The 19,007-nt window shown below is 36.1% G+C and overlaps 1 pseudogene; it reads right to left on the bottom strand.

The window, feature by feature from the left end:
- Positions 1 to 17,684: 17,684 nt before the first annotated feature.
- Positions 17,685 to 18,562, bottom strand: LOC117928366 (annotated as a pseudogene).
- Between the last annotated feature and the right edge of the window lie 445 nt (positions 18,563 to 19,007).

Raw genomic sequence — 19,007 nt, 5'->3', positions numbered from 1 at the left:
ATCCCATGACCTAAAGGAATGAATGTATGTTAATACGATGATTATAATTGTGACTGATTAAATGTTTTTAATGATTCAATTGCCTTTTGATTCTCTAGATTGGGTTGTACACCCCATAAGAGGTATATGATTTTTATTTGATTGTAAAAATCTTTTCTTTTCAATAAATGGGTTGTAAGCTCCTTTGCAAGAGCATGTGAATTTCTATTATTGCAAAAATTTCAGTTTTTTATATCCATCTATGGTGACCCAAGAGAAGAAAGAATCTTGAAGGTTCTTTTTGAGATTCTATAGTGGTTAAAGAAAAAATAATCATTCTTGGAAGTTCTTCATTTGACATTCATGGCATCACAATGACATCCAATTTAACTCAAATTTGGGACTACCTCCTAGTAGTTTATTAGGGCAAGCCACATATGGATTTGAAGCTTAGGAAGTCACAAATCCAATGCTTCAAGCGGATTGCAATTTGGAGCTGAAATGAGGGAGACATGGTTGATTGAAACAAGGTTGCGCAAAGTGCATGGCAGCATAACAATGTCAACTTTGAGCCAAAATTGGGACCATTTCCACTAAGTTTCTTGTGGAAAATGGCCTATGATTTTGAATTTTAGGAAGTCAAGAATCCAATGCTTCAAACGGATCACAATTCAGAATTGAAGCGAGGGAGATATGACCAATTGAAGCAATGTTGTGCAAAGAGCATGTTGTTACAGGATTGCATATAGGTCCAATTCCTTTTGGTTGTTTGGATTGAATTTTGGGGGCTACTTTGGGCTCATTTTGATGGCAATTAAGCCTTTTGGGTTTTCTATTTTCACTAACCCTATTTTTTATTGCATGACAATTTTTGGTAATTTAGATTTTATCCAAATTTTAATTACCAAATTTGCAACAAGATCCCTAAAGACCATGATAAAATTTTTTATATAATTATTTCCTTGTTTTTCTTATATGCTCTTGTTTAATTGCATATGTGGCCTCAAAATATTTTGGTATTCTTAATTGTAAATAAATTTTCTTGCATTTTTCAAAATTGGAAAACTTATCCAAATTAGAATGTGCATGGTTATGAAATTTTATTTTAAAGAAAAGATAAGTTGGAAAAGAATTAAGAGTTTTCTTATCTTTTTTAAAATTAATTCTTAGAGATTTTAATTTTATTTAAAATCTTCTTAAATCTTTGAGATCTCTAATAATTAAATCTTTCTTTTAAGGAAAAGCTCTTATTTTTTTCAAATCTTTATAGAATAGCATTTTTCTTATTTTGTACAAGATTACAATTTAAAGAAAATACGTTAATTTTGGAAATTTATGATAGATAATTTATAATTAAGAATGGTTACTAAAATAAGTATTAAAACTCAAAGAAAAGTGTCTTGGTATTCTTAGTAAATTTTCATGAGAATAAAATTTTCAAGATTATTTATTTAAATTGGTTATTGTTAAGAAGATTGTTATTTCTTTAGAGCTATCTATTTATTAAATTTTAGAAGGTTTTCCTGTTCTTTCTCGATAAAAGAAGGAAAACTACACCTATAGTTGGTTCTCTAAGCTTCCCCCCCCCCCCCCCCCCCCCCCTCTCCCAAAAAAAAGGAGGGAATCGTTTTGTTTGAATATTTCAATGCTAAGAAATAAGAGAGCAATTCTTTTAGCACAGGAGTCCCGATTTAAAAGTAAATAATGGATTTAGAAAATCTCATAATAGATAATTTATGATAAGAAGAGTTACCAAAATAACTTTGAAAAGTTTTAGTAATTTAATTAAGATATAAAATATTTTGAAAATATTTTCCAAAATAGATTGTTTAATTTCTCTTTGGAAATAAACATTTTTGGGAGTTTTTCATAGAGAATATTTTATTCATTAAGGAATTACTAAAATGTTCTATTTTTTGTAATTTTGAATGAAATATATTATTATGAAATGTCATAGAAATATTTATTAAGTTGGAAAAGTGTAAGGAATAAGGAAAGTAAATCTTATGATGTTTTTTTGAATATGAGAAGTAAAAGTTCCTTTCTTGGATAAGGTGCTCTCAAGATTATTCAAAATCTCATAAATTAATAATTCCCTTATTATATAAAAGTTTCCAATGTGAAAAATAAATATTTTTTGAAATTTTTATTAAAGACAATTTATCATTAAAAGATTATTACCAAAAGGTTTAGTAATTTGATGAAAATAAATTTCTTTGAAACATTTCCTAGATTAAATATTTATTAATTGGACTTGTGTATAGAAGGAAAATTTTATGAAAATAGATTTTAAAGTTTAGAGAGTGGATAGTTGATCAAAATTCTTTTTGAAAATTACTCTCATGGAAATTTTAAATTTTTCATATTGGTATTCTCTTATTATACTGATATCCAATTAGGAAATAAATATTTTTGGAAATTTTCAAAGGTGATAATTTATTCATCAAGGAAACCACTAATGGTTTTAAAAACGCTCTTATTTATCTCAAAAGATTAGGTAGGAAAGGGCCTTAAGCAAGTCCATGACCTCCATTGTTGAACCTATTTTGATTTGGGTTCATCACCACCCCACCAATGAGTTAGGCTCTAGGAATCAAAGGATATGGACTCTCCATTAAGACGAGACTAGACATGTTTATAGTGGGAGCAACCACTCCAACGGTGGGATTCCTTAGTTGGTGACATTGATATTTCAAGGATAATAGTTATACTTATCATTGGATATTAAGTGGTCTAATTGCCTACCGCGATCCCATTTGCATAGTCCATGGGGCAAATAAAAGGTATGTTGATCTTGTCTTTAGATACCTTTCATGGTTAAGGCAGAGAGATCAATCTGAGAAGGTCTCTAACTAGTAATAAGGTCATAACCTGTCCACCGTAGGCTTGATTCTTATGATACTATTATACCTTGCAAAAGGATATGTACTTTGAGAGCACTGCATTTTTGCTAAATTAATTACCAATTGCCTTAAATGGTCAATTATGTCATATGCTTGGTTATATTCTTTGTTATAGATATCATGTTGTTCTTATTATCACTTTTCTTCTCACAATACATCAAGAATAACTAATCAATTGGACTAATTTTATTTTGGATATAGTAACTAATAACATAGAAGCTAGTTTACGAAGAGCTAGCTATTCCTTATGAATTAGCCTAAAAAAAAAAAGAGCAAAACAACAACACTAAATAAGGAAAATTCAAGAAAATGAATAAAAGAGCAAGCTTAGGGGCAAGTGATTTCTTTGTGACCTTTTAGGACACTAGAAAAGGAACTCAATTTACCTAAAGGAAAAAGGAAAGCATACATCATTTTCTTGTTGTTGAATATTTAGTGGTAGATTTCACCATTTATAATGGATAGATTCTAGACCCATTGTCTGTAAGTCCTTATAGGATATTCAATAAGTGAGAAGGTTAAATGATGAGATTATACTTACCTTAACTTCAAATGCAAGGTTAGTTATGCAAGCTAGTGGGAGGTAATATCTTTTTCTTTTATATGTATTCTATTATCACTTTGCCAAGTGATGAGAATAATAGATTTCAGGATTGAACCTAGCACTAATTAAACATTTGGTATCTAAACTTAGGTTATATTAATCTAAATAGGATTCAAAGATTGGTAAAGTCTAGACTCTTTGATTCCAAAAGATCTTCTAGTTTACGAATCATGTACAGATGGTAAATGACCAAGAGGAGTAAAGCCAAGGAATGTTTGGAGTTAGTCCATAGTAGCATGAATGGAACTTTTAGTGTCCAAGCATGGGTATTTAATCACTTTTAGTGATGATTACTTTAGGTTTGTATATGTACATAGGAAATCTGATGTCTTGGATACATTCATTGACTTTAAGGCTGAATTAGATCACCTATTGGGTATACATACCAAGTCACTTCGATTAGATCAAGGTGATATGTCTAGTAAGTTTGATTCTTTTGATTAGAGCACCAGATTATTTCCCAGTTATGTGTACTAGGGTCTATTGCAAAATAGAGAGGTGGAAAGAAGATATCAAACTTGGATGAACATAGTGAGATCGTGGATAGGTTTCTCATCTTTTCTTAGATTCTTTTAAGGATATGTCTATAGATTGTATAACACCTCTTTTTCTTAAGAGGTATATCAATTTATAGGATATATAAAAGGATTTTTGGGTTATTACCTTCTTAGTCAAGATCATAAAAAAATATTTGTTAACAGAAATGTTAGATTTTTTATGAAGACTATATGATAAGGAATAAGACAAAGAGCGATAGATTGGAAGATATATTAGAAGATAGTCTCATATTGCATAGGATGCTATGGATCCAAAGGGTTAAAGACATACCGTTCCTATGATTTCTAGTACACCAGTGCCTCATCATAATAAGAGGTTTATATCCCACAGATTATGATGAAGTGGTGAGCAGTGTTTATACTCATTTAAGGCAAGGAGCTATGAAGTAGTAGTTAGAATCTTTGTATTTTAACATAGTTTGGGTTCCTGTAGAAACACCTAATGGGATAAAACCCATAGGTGTAAGTTAGTCTATATGAGGAACACATGAGTAGATGGAAAGCTTGAGTTTTATGTGACTAAGACTATAGCTAAAAGTTATAATTTGAAAATATGTTTTAAAGATGGAAAACCTTTTCAATAGTGGTCATACTCAAATCCATCAGATTACTCCTATCTATTGGAGTGTATCTCATATATAAGATACAACAACCAAACATTTTCACAGCAAAGGGCCTTGTGTATACAAGAAGGCACAGGGAAGCGTGGTGATGTTCTATGATCTTAAAGGTATATTACAATCTACTCATTAGATATGATGTAGGGATATTGTCATTAATCAAGATCTAGTAGTCTACTTAGTTCTAGATGAAAATCTAGAGGAAGACGTAATATATTCTTAGGGTTAAGGCCCTTTAGGACTACAAAAATATGAAAATTACGCAATGCCACCTACATTGATGAGCATTTGGTTAAGTACATGATGCAAAACTCCAAGAAGGGTTTGTTACCCTTTAGGTTTGGGGTTATCTTTCTCAAGATCAATGTCCTTAGACATTCGTGGAGAGAGATCACATTAAAGTGATATTCTATGCTTCTATAATGGATAGTCTTAAGTATGTGATGTTATGTACCAGACCAGATATTTGTTTTTTTTTGGGAATAATGAGTGAGTGAATATTAGTCCATTTCCTTATTAGAGCTTTGGGCGGATGTCAAGCATATACTGAAGTATCTTTGGAGAACAATGAATTATATACTTATGAGTCTTTGCGATGGTTGGTACTCTTTTCATACTGAGGATTGGACTTTCAATCTAATGAAGACTCTCATACATCCACCTCTCGTAATGTATACACTCTAAGTGGTTTTTGTTACTTTTATAGCAACAAAGGAAGCCTTTTGGTTTATGGGTGGTTCCCTTGGCTATATCGTCTAAGATATTATTATGTGATAATAGTGGGACGGTGGCATAGTTTAAAGAATTAAAAGTACCATTAGAAGAGGAAACACATAGAGAGCAAGTGATACCTTGCTATGAGATAGTAGAAAGAGGTGATGTGATTATAGAGTAGATTCTTTCTGTAGTACCCAGTCTGCTTTTAAGGCTACTGGGAGTTTGTTGGGATTGAGCCCCTAAAAGTAAGACATGATGTAACAAAGTTAGACTTAACCATCCCCTTGTTATATCTTTGGTGTATTGACATTGATTTGAGCATTCAGTTCATGTCTTTTACATTGTACATGACTTGTGTGTATTAGGAGTGGCACAAAAGATACAAGTCATGAGTTCCTTATAAGTAGATAAGTCGTCCACAATAAGTTCATAGATTTGGGCAACCAATAGAAACTGTAGTGTATCACCTCCTAATTAGAGGGATGACATGTCTTGGTCTATGGGATGGGTTTCCCATAGTGAGTGCATTAGTGTATTTAATGCATATTGGATAGGACCTATGGTGAACCATGACGCAAGACTATTAATTGTCATAATTAATCAAACTACTATATTACATAGACTCTTAACTTTGAGAGGATATTAAGCTTATGCCAAAATCAACAGGAGGCTTTGACCTATGGATAAGATTCTAAAGTGTTTATATATCCCTATGGATTGGGTTACTATTGATGGAGGCCATTGGTAACACGTATTCTCAATAAAGGCACCATGATAATGCATGGGATTGAGACAGTGTGTCCCCTTGGGTGATCCAAAGAACAAGTGATCATGAAATCAATGACCACAATAATTCCTTTAGTGGAATTTGACATACGCTCCTTGAAACTAGAGCATATCATTTGATCACATAATAAGTGAGATCTGTAATTCAAGGATTTGAGAGGTAATCTTGATAACTGATAACACTACCCTGTTAGATTATAAACACTAGTTCATGGGAAGTTTGCATGTAATGGATAGTAGGTCACGAACCCAAGCACTTGGTGTTTTTTTGTAATACATAGGGTACCAGAATGTAGTTGACTCTCTATAGTGGGATTTTGAGTCAATTTCAAAATTTGATTATGAGGGAGTCAATACTTTTATGGGTCCTATTGGTCCCCACTCTGAGCTCATATTCTTTGATAACACGGTTTATGAGGATTGGATGGGTTTTTAATTCACTTTTGTGCATAAGGGCATTTTGATAATTATATAAGATTGCACAAGTATAAGTAAGTGGTATATTTATACTAGGCTAATTGATTAATTAGAGCCTTGTATGGTTAATTAATCAATTAGAAACTTTTTTGGGCTAGATTAAGTGACTTAAGCTTAGCAAGAAGCCTATAAATACCTAATTACTACTCAAAAAGTGCTCTTTTATAGCTTCTGATTACTACCAAAAAGTGCCATTTTGTAGACCTAATTATAATGGTTTTAAGCACCTTTGTGTAGTAATCATATTCATTTAACCCAATTAATTCATTAAGGTCCTTAGTAATTTGTTTTAACCATTTTGTGGCAAGTTTACATGTTTATATCAGCTTATGAATCAATTCAAGCATGCCAAATGATGGAGGAGCTACTTAGACAAGACAACCAAAGAAGAAAAGCAAAGAAAAGCAAAGAAAAGCAAAGAGAAGCAAAGAAAAGCAAAAGAGAAGCAAAGAGAAGCAAGGAGGAAAACAGAGGACAGCAGCTGCAGTCTTCTTTGGCACTTTTGGAGCACTTCCCGAAGTCCATCTTTTACATGCTATATACCGTTTCAAAGCTCAAGAAGTCAAGAATCCAACGCTTCAAACCGTTCATGATTTGGAGCTGAAACGAGGAAGTTATGACCTTCGGAAGAAAACTGCTTCAGGTGTGCGAAAATTTCGCACACCTTCTGAATGGTGTACGAATTTCGCACCCCTGTGCGAAACCTCCCCTGTTTTGCTGACTCCACACGAGATCTTTTCTTTTTAGATATTTTTGTATAAATTTCCATTCTTCTCCTTGTAATCCACCAATCATAAGATTTCTTAGCTAGGAAGGATGGAAAAGCTTCTCTATATAAACTCCTTTGCATCCGTTGAAACAAAAGGAGAAATTTATGTAATATACCCATATATATTGAAATATACTACAGAGCCTTGCTCTGTTTCTCCTTCTCTTTTATTTCTTATTTTCTTAGTAGCCAAACATCCTTGGTGGATGAAATCCCCAAGGATGAGAGGCTAACCTTTTAAGTTTCTCAAAGTATGGATGTTATGTGATGGCTTGGATGCATTCCCATGGAAATTTCTTGCACCCGGAAGGTAAGGTAGTCGTTTTTAATTAATAGTTCATTAATGCAAAGTTTAGTTTTTATTTCCATTGAACAACTTCCAACGGCCAATACTTGATAAGCTTTTGGATTTCTATCCATTAGTTATCTCCTACGAGCTATTGGAAGGTGAGGTTTTCAATTCCAAGTTTTGCATTAATCCATTAGAACCAATTTCAATGGCCATTGAAAGGTGAGTTTATCACTTGGAATGACTTTGAGTTGCCAATATTTGGTAAGCTTTTGGCTTTAGACCATTAGTTATCTCTTACGAGCCATTCAAAGGAAGTCTAAGGTGAATAACCATTGATGAAATTCACTACCATCTGTTTTGCCATTTTAAAGGATTAAAACTTGATTTGCTAAATCCATACCGGTTCGGGAAGCAAGCATCACCATAGTTGCAACCCCAACGCGAGGAGCCTATCCTGAGATTTCTAATTTGCATAAGAGCCAGAGCATAACTATCCTATCTTTGAGAAACTTGTTTTTACACCCTTTCATTTTAGTCTTTAATGTTAGCTTAAATTAGTTTAAATCTTTCTAAACCATTTACATCTTCTTTTAAAGCTAACATCCATAAGAAAATCACCTATTTTCCTAATTTGAATATCACTTGTGTTTGCGAAAACCCTTCCCAGTGAACGATCCTAGAACCACTATGCTATAGTAGCTTAGCTACTTTAGTAATAGTATCTAAGGTATAAATTTTGTTGATACGCCTTTAAAGCTAAGCTACCATGAGTCGCATCAAATGGCGCCGTTGCCGGGGATGAATCAAATGGCGCTGTTGCTCGAGTCGAATCAAATGGCACCGTTGCCGGGGAAGGTGCCACAAGCACGGTGAAGCAACCATTAAGGGTAACTTGTGATCTTCATCACAAGTTTGGTGAGTTTTCTTATAATTTTTTTTTTTAGTTTAGTTTTTATTTAGTTAAATTTTTTATTCTCTTTTCTTTTATTTTTGTTTTAATTTCAATTTGTGCATTCCTTGTTGGATTCGAGACCAAGAGAGAATCCTGGTACAAGTTGAAGAAAAGAGCCTTAGTTGAATATCATTTTTTTTAGAAATGGAAATTCCACATGAAGATCAAAGCTCTCATTATGATCATGAGAAGGACAAATTTGCATACTTATCCATGAGGGATCGGATTGAATTAGGGAAAAGGCAAGTTCAACAAAGCCAATGGGGTAGTAAGTATGCTTTGAATGGAGATGATTCATATGAGCATACGGTAGGGGAGTGCCCTACCATTCCAACTATGAGAGAAATGCGCGATTACCAAAGCTCCTACACCTCAAGTTGGAATAACTATCCCAACCTTACAACCCAACCTCAACCTCAACCATCAATGAGTACATCTTCATTGGAGCAAGCCATTTTGAATATAAGCAAAGTCATGGAGGACTTTGTAGGTGAGCAACAAAAGATCAACTCTCATCTTAATGAAAAGATTGATAATTTGGAGAGTTCAATAAATGTAAGAATGGAGGAGGTTTATAATGATCTATCACTAAGGATAGAAAAAGTTCAAGACTCCATTGAGAAGCTCACCAATCTCGACATAGCAAGGGAGAAAAGGACGCTTCCTCCTCAACCCCACCATAACCTTCAAGGAACCAATGCAAAAAGATCAAGGAAAGTGTTGATGATCGACACTTTGGTGGGGGATTGCTATGACAACTCTATGGACCAACCTTCCATTGAAAATCATAAGGTTCAAGATGATAAAGGGTTACATGAATCCTTTAAAGCATCCACTTCTCTAGGGAAGAGAAGAGAAACGAATTCCCTTAGACCAATTGGGAAGGATGCCAATTTTGTTTGGGATCCAGGGGGATTTCAGCATGAAGTGGGTGTGTGAGTGAGGATGAGCTAACTAGTTCATCTTCTTTTTGGGGTACATGCTATCAGCTTCATTTAAATTCTATGCTTTCTTTAAATTTATGCATGTTTTAGTTTGAATTCTTAGCTTTAATTTAGTTTTAATATGTTTTTTAGAAGAGTTTTGAAGTGTTCATGTAGGTAGGAAGGCTTGAAGAATGAAGTCTTGGTGGAAACAGGGGAAAACAGGGGAGAAAAAATCAAGTTTCAGCAAATTTCGCACACCCCTTTTTGAGGTGTGCAAATTTCGCACACCTCCCCTACCCGGTGCGAATTCATTTTTGCTCCACTTTTCAAAATTGCATACTCTCTGTCCCCTGTGCGAAATTCGCACACCTACCCCCCCTTGTGCGAACCTTGTGTGAATTCATTTTTTTTGTGCCAATTTTCAAAACCATGCTCTCTGTCTTGGAGAACCATAGGAATGCGCAAAATTTGCACACCCCCTTTGAGGTGTGCGAAATTCGCACACCCCCCCCCCCTCCCCTGTGCGAAAAACTTCCCGAAGTTCATTTCATGCATACTATATCTCATTTCAAAGCTTGGGAAGTCAAGAGTCCATAGCTTCAAACGGTGCTCGATTTGGAGTTGAAACGAAGAAGTTATGGCCGTTTGAAGACGGCTGTGCAAAGCTTAAACGGAAATGTTGCAGCCGCACCCATTTTTTTTGCTACTGTTGGACACGTTTTTGGAGTACTTTCTGGAGCTCAAATTATGCATGCCATATGTCGTTTTGAAGCTTAGGAAGTCAGGAGTCCAGTGCTTCAAACGGTGATCAATTTGGATTTGAAACGAAGAAGTTATGGCCATTTGAAGGAGCCACCATTTTGCATTTGCGCGGGTGAATAGTGCCCTGTGCGAAAATTTCGCACACCCCTTTTTGAGGTGTGCGAAATTCGCACACCTACCCCCCCTTGTGCGAAAATTTCAACTTCTTCATCCCTACCCTCCCCAAACCTAAGCCTCTAAGCCTCATTTCTTTACTCCATTATGCCTAAGACCCGAGGAGGCTATGCCACAGCTCCCCAGAGCAGTCAAAGAGCCCGTGCACCCTGGGATCACACACATGAAGCCTCTCACTCCATTTCTAACCTCCTTAAACCATCAAAGCCCATAGCTCCAACTGAAAGCTCCAGTTGAGGAGACTATGCCATCCAAGGAGAATACCAGAACAGAGGCCAAAGTCCTGATCCAACCTACTCAGAAGGCCACCACAGATGCATCAACTCCACAGGACCCTTCCATTACTTGATCATCTCTTTAATTTTTGTATTTACATATTAGTATAGACAAATCCATGTTTTGATGTCTTATATTATGGGATTGGATGTATTACTGATGATACATCATATATAGACATCATTTCATTTTTGTTTAAACTTGACATTTTTCTATTTCCTCTACTCACTAACTCTTATGTTTTCTTTGAAACATGTGGTTTCTCCTACATGACTCATACTTCATATTACTCAAGAGGTACCACTTCCTCCCTATTTTTTAATCGCTTTGTCACATTGAGAACAATGTTCAGCTTGGTTGGGGGGAGAGTTGAGGAAGGAAGTTTTTGTTATTAATGCTAAGTTATTTTGATAATTTAGTTGCTTTTTGCTTAATTTTAAAATTTTTTAAGTTTTTATTCTACTCTCCATGGTTATTAAGGAAAAATTCTCAAAAGTAAATGGGAAAAATTAAATTCTTGTCTTATTACCATAGTCTTAGAGTTTGTATTATGCTTACTAAAGTTGATGAATTGTTGAAACTTCTATTGAATTCAAGCTTAGTTCTTCCACTTTAAGCTATCCACACACTAAACACAATAGGTTCCGTTTATAAGATGAAAAGCTATTTCCCTCTTGACTTAGGAAAATTTTAGACTTGGTACCTTTGACCTCATTTAATAGTGTTGGGACACCTTGTAAAAGGCCAATGAGCCTTTGAAAAAAAAAAATGTTTGCTTGCCTTGAAACCCGAGCAAGGTCCAAGGGGTATATGGTGAAAATCTTTAAAACCTGGTGCCCTAAGCCTTAATTGGTTGGGAGTCACCGACCTCAATGCTCGTTAATGGGTGGATAGGTGGAGTTTAACATATTGTAGGTGCTTGGGTATTTAAAAATTTATTCTCAAAAGTCCGGGGTGAAATCCGAGGAGTTAGTGGTTGAAAAATCCTTAAAGCTTGATGCCCTAAACCTTGATTGGTTGGGAGTCATCGATGGACCCCCGTTACATGGACAATTTAGAAAAGAATGCCTTTAAGCTTTGCACTCCTACAAGAAAAAAATTGTGAAAGAAAAGAGGTGCGTTCTTAGCCTATTGGAGGTTGATTAGTTTGCTAAGCTTTGAAAAGAACTAGGTTCAGGGGAGAGATTAGTTTGACATACTATATTCGGAAACTAATAAATAACACATAGATTTTTGTGGAAGATTAAGTGTTGGACCTTTGGGAGTGGAAATTATTTTGATACTCAAATTTGCATAATGCCCGCTCTTTGCATGTTGTGATAGGTAAGTTATTTGATGACTCTTATTGATGATTGAGTTTTATATCCTTGACTTGCCATGTGAGAGTTTGATACAATCATGCCGCTCATATCATTTTTTGGAGTGATTTGCATGATCCCTTTTATGTATATTATTATAGTTTACTTAGTTTTTATCTCCTCCATTGCTAAGGGACTAGCAATGAGTCAATTGGGGGGTGTGATTACTACCAAAAAGTGCCATTTTGTAGACCTAATTATAATGGTTTTAAGCACCTTTGTGTAGTAATCATATTCATTTAACCCAATTAATTCATTAAGGTCCTTAGTAATTGGTTTTAACCATTTTGTGGCAAGTTTACATGTTTATATCAGCTTATGAATCAATTCAAGCATGCCAAATGATGGAGGAGCTACTTAGACAAGACAACCAAAGAAGAAAAGCAAAGAAAAGCAAAGAGAAGCAAAGAAAAGCAAAAGAGAAGCAAAGAGAAGCAAGGAGGAAAACAGAGGACAGCAGCTGCAGTCTTCTTTGGCACTTTTGGAGCACTTCCCGAAGTCCATTTTTTACATGCTATATACCGTTTCAAAGCTCAAGAAGTCAAGAATCCAACGCTTCAAACCGTTCATGATTTGGAGCTGAAATGAGGAAGTTATGACCTTCGGAAGAAAACTGCTTCAGGTGTGCGAAAATTTCGCACACCTTCTGAATGGTGTGCGAATTTCGCACACCTGTGAGAATTTCGCACACCTGTGCGAATTTCGCACCCCTGTGCGAATTTCGCACCCCTGTGCGAATTTCGCACCCCTGTGCGAAACCTCCCCTGTTTTGCCGACTCCACACGAGATCTTTTCTTTTTAGATATTTTTGTATAAATTTCCATTCTTCTCCTTGTAATCCACCAATCATAAGATTTCTTAGCTAGGAAGGATGGAAAAGCTTCTCTATATAAACTCCTTTGCATCCGTTGAAACAAAAGGAGAAATTTATGTAATATACCCATATATATTGAAATATACTACAGAGCCTTGCTCTGTTTCTCCTTCTCTTTTTATTTCTTATTTTCTTAGTAGCCAAACATCCTTGGTGGATGAAATCCCCAAGGATGAGAGGCTAACCTTTTAAGTTTCTCAAAGTATGGATGTTATGTGATGGCTTGGATGCATTCCCATGGAAATTTCTTGCACCCGGAAGGTAAGGTAGTCGTTTTTCATTAATAGTTCATTAATGCAAAGTTTAGTTTTTATTTCCATTGAACAACTTCCAACGGCCAATACTTGATAAGCTTTTGGATTTCTATCCATTAGTTATCTCCTACGAGCTATTGGAAGGTGAGGTTTTCAATTCCAAGTTTTGCATTAATCCATTAGAACCAATTTCAATGGCCATTGAAAGGTGAGTTTATCACTTGGAATGACTTTGAGTTGCCAATATTTGGTAAGCTTTTGGCTTTAGACCATTAGTTATCTCTTACGAGCCATTCAAAGGAAGTCTAAGGTGAATAACCATTGATGAAATTCACTACCATCTGTTTTGCCATTTTAAAGGATTAAAACTTGATTTGCTAAATCCATACCGGTTCGGGAAGCAAGCATCACCATAGTTGCAACCCCAACGCGAGGAGCCTATCCTGAGATTTCTAATTTGCATAAGAGCCAGAGCATAACTATCCTATCTTTGAGAAACTTGTTTTTACACCCTTTCATTTTAGTCTTTAATGTTAGCTTAAATTAGTTTAAATCTTTCTAAACCATTTACATCTTCTTTTAAAGCTAACATCCATAAGAAAATCACCTATTTTCCTAAGTTGAATATCACTTGTGTTTGCGAAAACCCTTCCCAGTGAACGATCCTAGAACCACTATGCTATAGTAGCTTGGCTACTTTAGTAATAGTATCTAAGGTATAAATTTTGTTGATACGCCTTTAAAGCTAAGCTACCATGAGTCGCATCAAATGGCGCCGTTGCCGGGGATGAATCAAATGGCGTCGTTGCTCGAGTCGAATCAGCTTCTTATAAACTCTTTTAAACACTTTCGAGTAGTAATTAATACCTTTTAACTCAATTGGCACATTAAGGACCCTTGCAAATGTTTTTAATCAATTTTTGGCTAGTTTTGGTGTTTTTGGTAGCTTTTTTATCATTGAAGCAAGCCAAGAATGAGGGAGAATTTTGTGCAACCCTTGGGAATGAGCTTCCAAGCCAATCAAGAGATGCAAGGAAGAGGATCAAAGAAAGAAATCCTTCATGAAGCAATTTCGCATGGTGATGCGAAATCTTCACATGCTATACGAAATTCAAAAGGATAGTAGTTGCAAGTCAAATTTGGAGCACTTTTTGGAGTCCATTGTCTACATACTATATATCATTTTGAAGCTCGGGAAGTCAGGAGTCCAATGCTTCAAATGGTGTGCAAATTGGAGCTGAAACAAAGAAGTTATGGCCATTTGAAGGCAACTGCACCAAGCTGAGAAGGAATTTCGCATCACCTTTCCTTAATGCGAAAATTTTCGCATTGACTTTTCCTGATGCAAAAATTTTAGCACTGACTTTCCCTGATGCGAAAATTTTTGCACTGCCTTTCTCTCATGCGAAATTTTCACATCACCTTTCTCCTATGCGAAAACTTTCGCATCACCTTTTCCTCATGCGAAAATGTAATATTTAGATATTTTACGCCGACTCCGTTAGATTTTTACCTTCAGATATTAGGTGTAATTATCAATTCTCTCCTTGTAATCAGTTGAAGATCTTTTAAGATATTTAGGATATCTAATCAAGAGGTTGAAAATATCTCTCTTTATATATCTTAAGCTATCTCCTTGTAATATATCTCTCATCTCTGAATCTTGGAAGACATTGGGGAGGGGATCACTTGTACATGTTTTTAGTATGAAATATACAGAGCTTTGCTCTGCCTTACCTACTCGTTTTGATTGTATTTTTCTTTCTAGACAAACAACCTCTGAAGATGTTTTCTCAGAGAAGAGTGGCTAGACTTTTTGTCTCTTGGACGGAAGGGAGTTAGGTAAGGGACCAGATTACAAAAGTGGGAGTTTTCCTTGTTTCAGTTTTTAATGAAAAGGAAGTTGTGATCCGTTAATGGTTTTTATATTTTTAGTTAACTTAAAATCCCTTATAATCACTTGGGCCAACACTTGGTAAGCTTTTCGGACTCAATCCATAGAGATCCATTAGTTATCTCTTGCGAGCCTCTAGTAGGTGGTTTAAAGGTAGGATTACTTAGAATAGCCAACACTTGGTAAGCTTTTGGACTCTCTGGAGACATCCATTAGTTATCTCCTGCGAGCTTTTGCAGGGTAATCCAAGGTTAAGGATCACCTTGAATGGCAAATGCTAGGTGAGAGGTACGAGCCATTGCAAGATGCATCAGTGAGAAGGATTTAGCGTTGAAACCATTAATGGGAAGCAACTGTAACACACCGGTTGGGGGGATAACTATAGGTTAAATCCCCAATGCGAGGAAAGATTCAGAATCTCCATTTTTGTATAAGGGGCCTGAATCCAGTGACCTGAAAAATCCAAGAGACCCTTTTCTTTGTAATTAAATCAATTACTATTTTTTTGGTTAGCTTAAAACCAACCTTTTCCAAACCGAAGATTATGTTTTCTTTTAAAGCTAACTCATAAAAGAAAAACCACCAATCCAATTCTTTAAAGTAATATCAGGTGTGAAATGAAAACTCATCCCAGTGAACGATCCTAGAGGACACCAATTGGGGACGAATCAATACCCCTTTAGGAGTTAGGGTTTCCATGTCTTGTCATTTTCTCCCTATAGTTTAGAGAGAGAATCTTAGCCTCCACCCTTGATATCTCCACCATCTTAGTGTCTAGACACAAGGAAGATTCATTGTGTGGAAGATCATGGTGTTTACAATATCCATTACGACTTTTGAGTTATCTACATCGATCAGAATCGATCCGAGAACATCATGATCAAAGGTGTGTAGCTTTATTATCTAGATCTATGTTTTTTGTGGTATCAATATTGGTGTAGACCCTCCATTTTGTCTCCTTGGCACATGCTATCCATAGTTCATCCTTTGCTACCTCATTATACACTTACTATCCTTTTCCGAGCTATTTTTTAGTCTCCATTGATGGTCCATTGTGTCTTGTTTGATCATTGTCTTTGGATTTTCTTTGGAGACATCTTGGAGGGATTTTACAAATCCTTAGTGTGATGATTAGTGACCTCTATTGTTATTTTTATTTTTATTTTTTAGTTTAGGGTTTTGTTTGGTTTGACTTTGTTTTTTCTAGTGCATTTAGTCTTGTATTTTGCTTCCTCATTGCATGGGTTTAGGGCTAAATGAATTTTTAGCGTATGTTTTTTATTATTATTATTTTAGATTGCATGAGTTTGACTTTTTTGAATTTTTGATTGCATATGAGTGACACTTTGATTTCTAATTACATGAATTTTGATTTTGAATTTTTGCCGCTAGGGACCCCGCATTTCTACTCATGCGCTTCCACTCGATGGCGAGCTCGATTTTTATTTTGAAAATGATTTTATTCATTAAGAAAATGACTTGGAGTCGCCACTTATTTTTATTTTATTTTTAAAGGGTAAACAAAATAAGAAAGAAAACCCTAAGTGTGACTCCTTATTTTGGAAAAGGTGGTCTATGAAAAACCGGATAGGTTCGGGGGTCAGGTTACTTATCGAGAAGGTACGGTAAAGACTGTAGCACCCCTCTAAGTCCCTAAAGTCGGGTCTCTACTAATAAAATGAAGCAATCATGGTAATCGATAAGGAGATCAATGGTAGTCAACAAGATCACACACTATAAGCCATAGCATGCAGAGAAAAAGATCAGAGCAAGAGAGAATGCGTACCTGGGCAACGAGTCACTATGCGCTATCAAGAGAGGAGGTTAGTGTACAATTAAGGAATAATCTCGTGCATGTCATAGAGAAAAATAAATCAATTGTGCATGACGGTCAAATCAATCAATCAATCAATCATAAAATCATGTATGTGGGGCCCCCTTCAAAGCCTGATTTATTTTAGCATGAATTAATTCCATAAATTCCATTATTTGGAATTATGAGATGTAATTCACACTTATTTTAAAACATTTTAGAAATCATGGAAGATGTGAAAATGAGGCTCGCCGGGAAGAAAATGGCGGCAAATTTTTATTGAAATTGATATTTTGAGGCTTAATAAAAAAAAACTAAGGATGAAGATTTGAAAAGTTAAAATTATATGAAAATCGAGAAATTGGAAACTATTTAAAAACGGGAAATTTGGAAATTATTTTAAAATTGAAGATAAAGAAATAAATAAATAAAAAAAAGACACGTGGCCCAAAAGGTGGTCATGGATAGTTGTTTGTAAATTGGGCAGCCAGTGCTTCTCATACTCTCAGCGTCAGGATGTTCCTTAATTTAGTTTCCCCATACGTCATCCTTGGCCGTGATAATGCCTGTGTTTTCATCCCAATTAAAGTCACTTTGATCAAGAAGCGACTTGACACTGACATATTGCCTCCTCAAGACATCATACCGGTTCTTCAGTTGCTCCTTGTCCCATTTCAATCCTAGTCAACCATCAAGTCTACAAGTATCTTAGTGAGGGATGCTGTCCACTTAGCCCTCGGCTGTTGCTCATGCTGTTTTGGCCCCAGTTCCTGGACATAGACTGTCAGCCAGTCCTTGACCATTTGATTGCCACAGCATGAACATCACCAGCTCCACCAACGTTTGCGATGAGGACTAGGTTGAAGTTGGAGTGGCCATTGACGATAAACCTGATGCATCCCCTCCTCCTGCAGGGTACCCTTCTGTAAGAGACAGGGACAATCCCAGCTCTATATTGGGCGATGTGTTAGAAGACAGGCTGAGAGATATCAAAGTGATGCAGAGGAGGGTTGCACCACCCTCCTGCAGTGTTTGGAAAGGCATTATTTGGTGGGCGTAAATTAGTGGTTGTGATCATAATGGAGCCAGGCAGGCACCATTTTCCGTCATTCACGCACTTAATCTCATAGCAAGAGCCACAGCTCAACCTATTGTTGAACAAAGTTGTGCTCAAAGCTGTTGTGTTCGTCCCATACCCTTTGCTGTACCACCAGTCTCCTTGTCATCAAGCTTCTCCACTTCACCAAATGCAGCAGGTCCATTATTTGCCGCCTTCATCATCCATCTTTGATATCCATCTGCAGTCCTCCTCCTATTCTTCGTCTTCTCTTCTGCTTCCTCCAAGGTGAGTTGCTTATACTGAGCAACTTTGTTAAAGTTGTACCAAGATCCAGCTGGAATAGCAACAAATTCCTTTCCTTGCATCATTAGTAGGTAGTAAGTTACTGATTGTGAACCCTTAAGCTGACCATGATACTGATATTGACCTATTTCATCCTCCAAGAGCCAAAAGTTATTCTTGTACTTATCCCGCAAAGCATCACTAACTTGGCATCCTTGAAGCCTCTCTTTCATTACTTCAGCAAGGTGGTCAAGAGCTTTATACTAGGCCTCCAAGTGCCCAAACTGAAGGTGAGCAAGAAACACTAGTATATTGGAATGAGTGCTAGCCTCCGGTTATGCTGATGAACCAGCCACAGTTAAAGGCGTCATAGCCTCACCGAGCACCTAGTTTTCATGACCTGACATGGCTCCAACCAGGCTCTTTCCCTCAGCCTCATACATGTGCGCATGGCCATCATATATACACAGCCTGCTTGCTCATCAGACGTGTCAGAACCAAGACAGTTAATGACGTAGACAATTTGAATTTTAGCCAGCATCACCACATCCCTGCACCAATGAGCAATGGATTCCACTTCCGACGAACCAAACAGAAATGAAAGAATGAGGTAATGGGGAATCTAGCAATCACAACTTCAAAAGGAGTCTTCAGGGAATTCTTTCCAGATTTTTATTC

The sequence above is a fragment of the Vitis riparia genome, chromosome 13 (genome assembly GCF_004353265.1).
Source record: "Vitis riparia cultivar Riparia Gloire de Montpellier isolate 1030 chromosome 13, EGFV_Vit.rip_1.0, whole genome shotgun sequence".
Taxonomy (NCBI): Eukaryota; Viridiplantae; Streptophyta; class Magnoliopsida; order Vitales; family Vitaceae; genus Vitis; species Vitis riparia.
The sequence above is the reverse complement of the archived record's forward strand: the minus strand, read 5'-3'. Positions and strand labels throughout refer to the sequence as shown.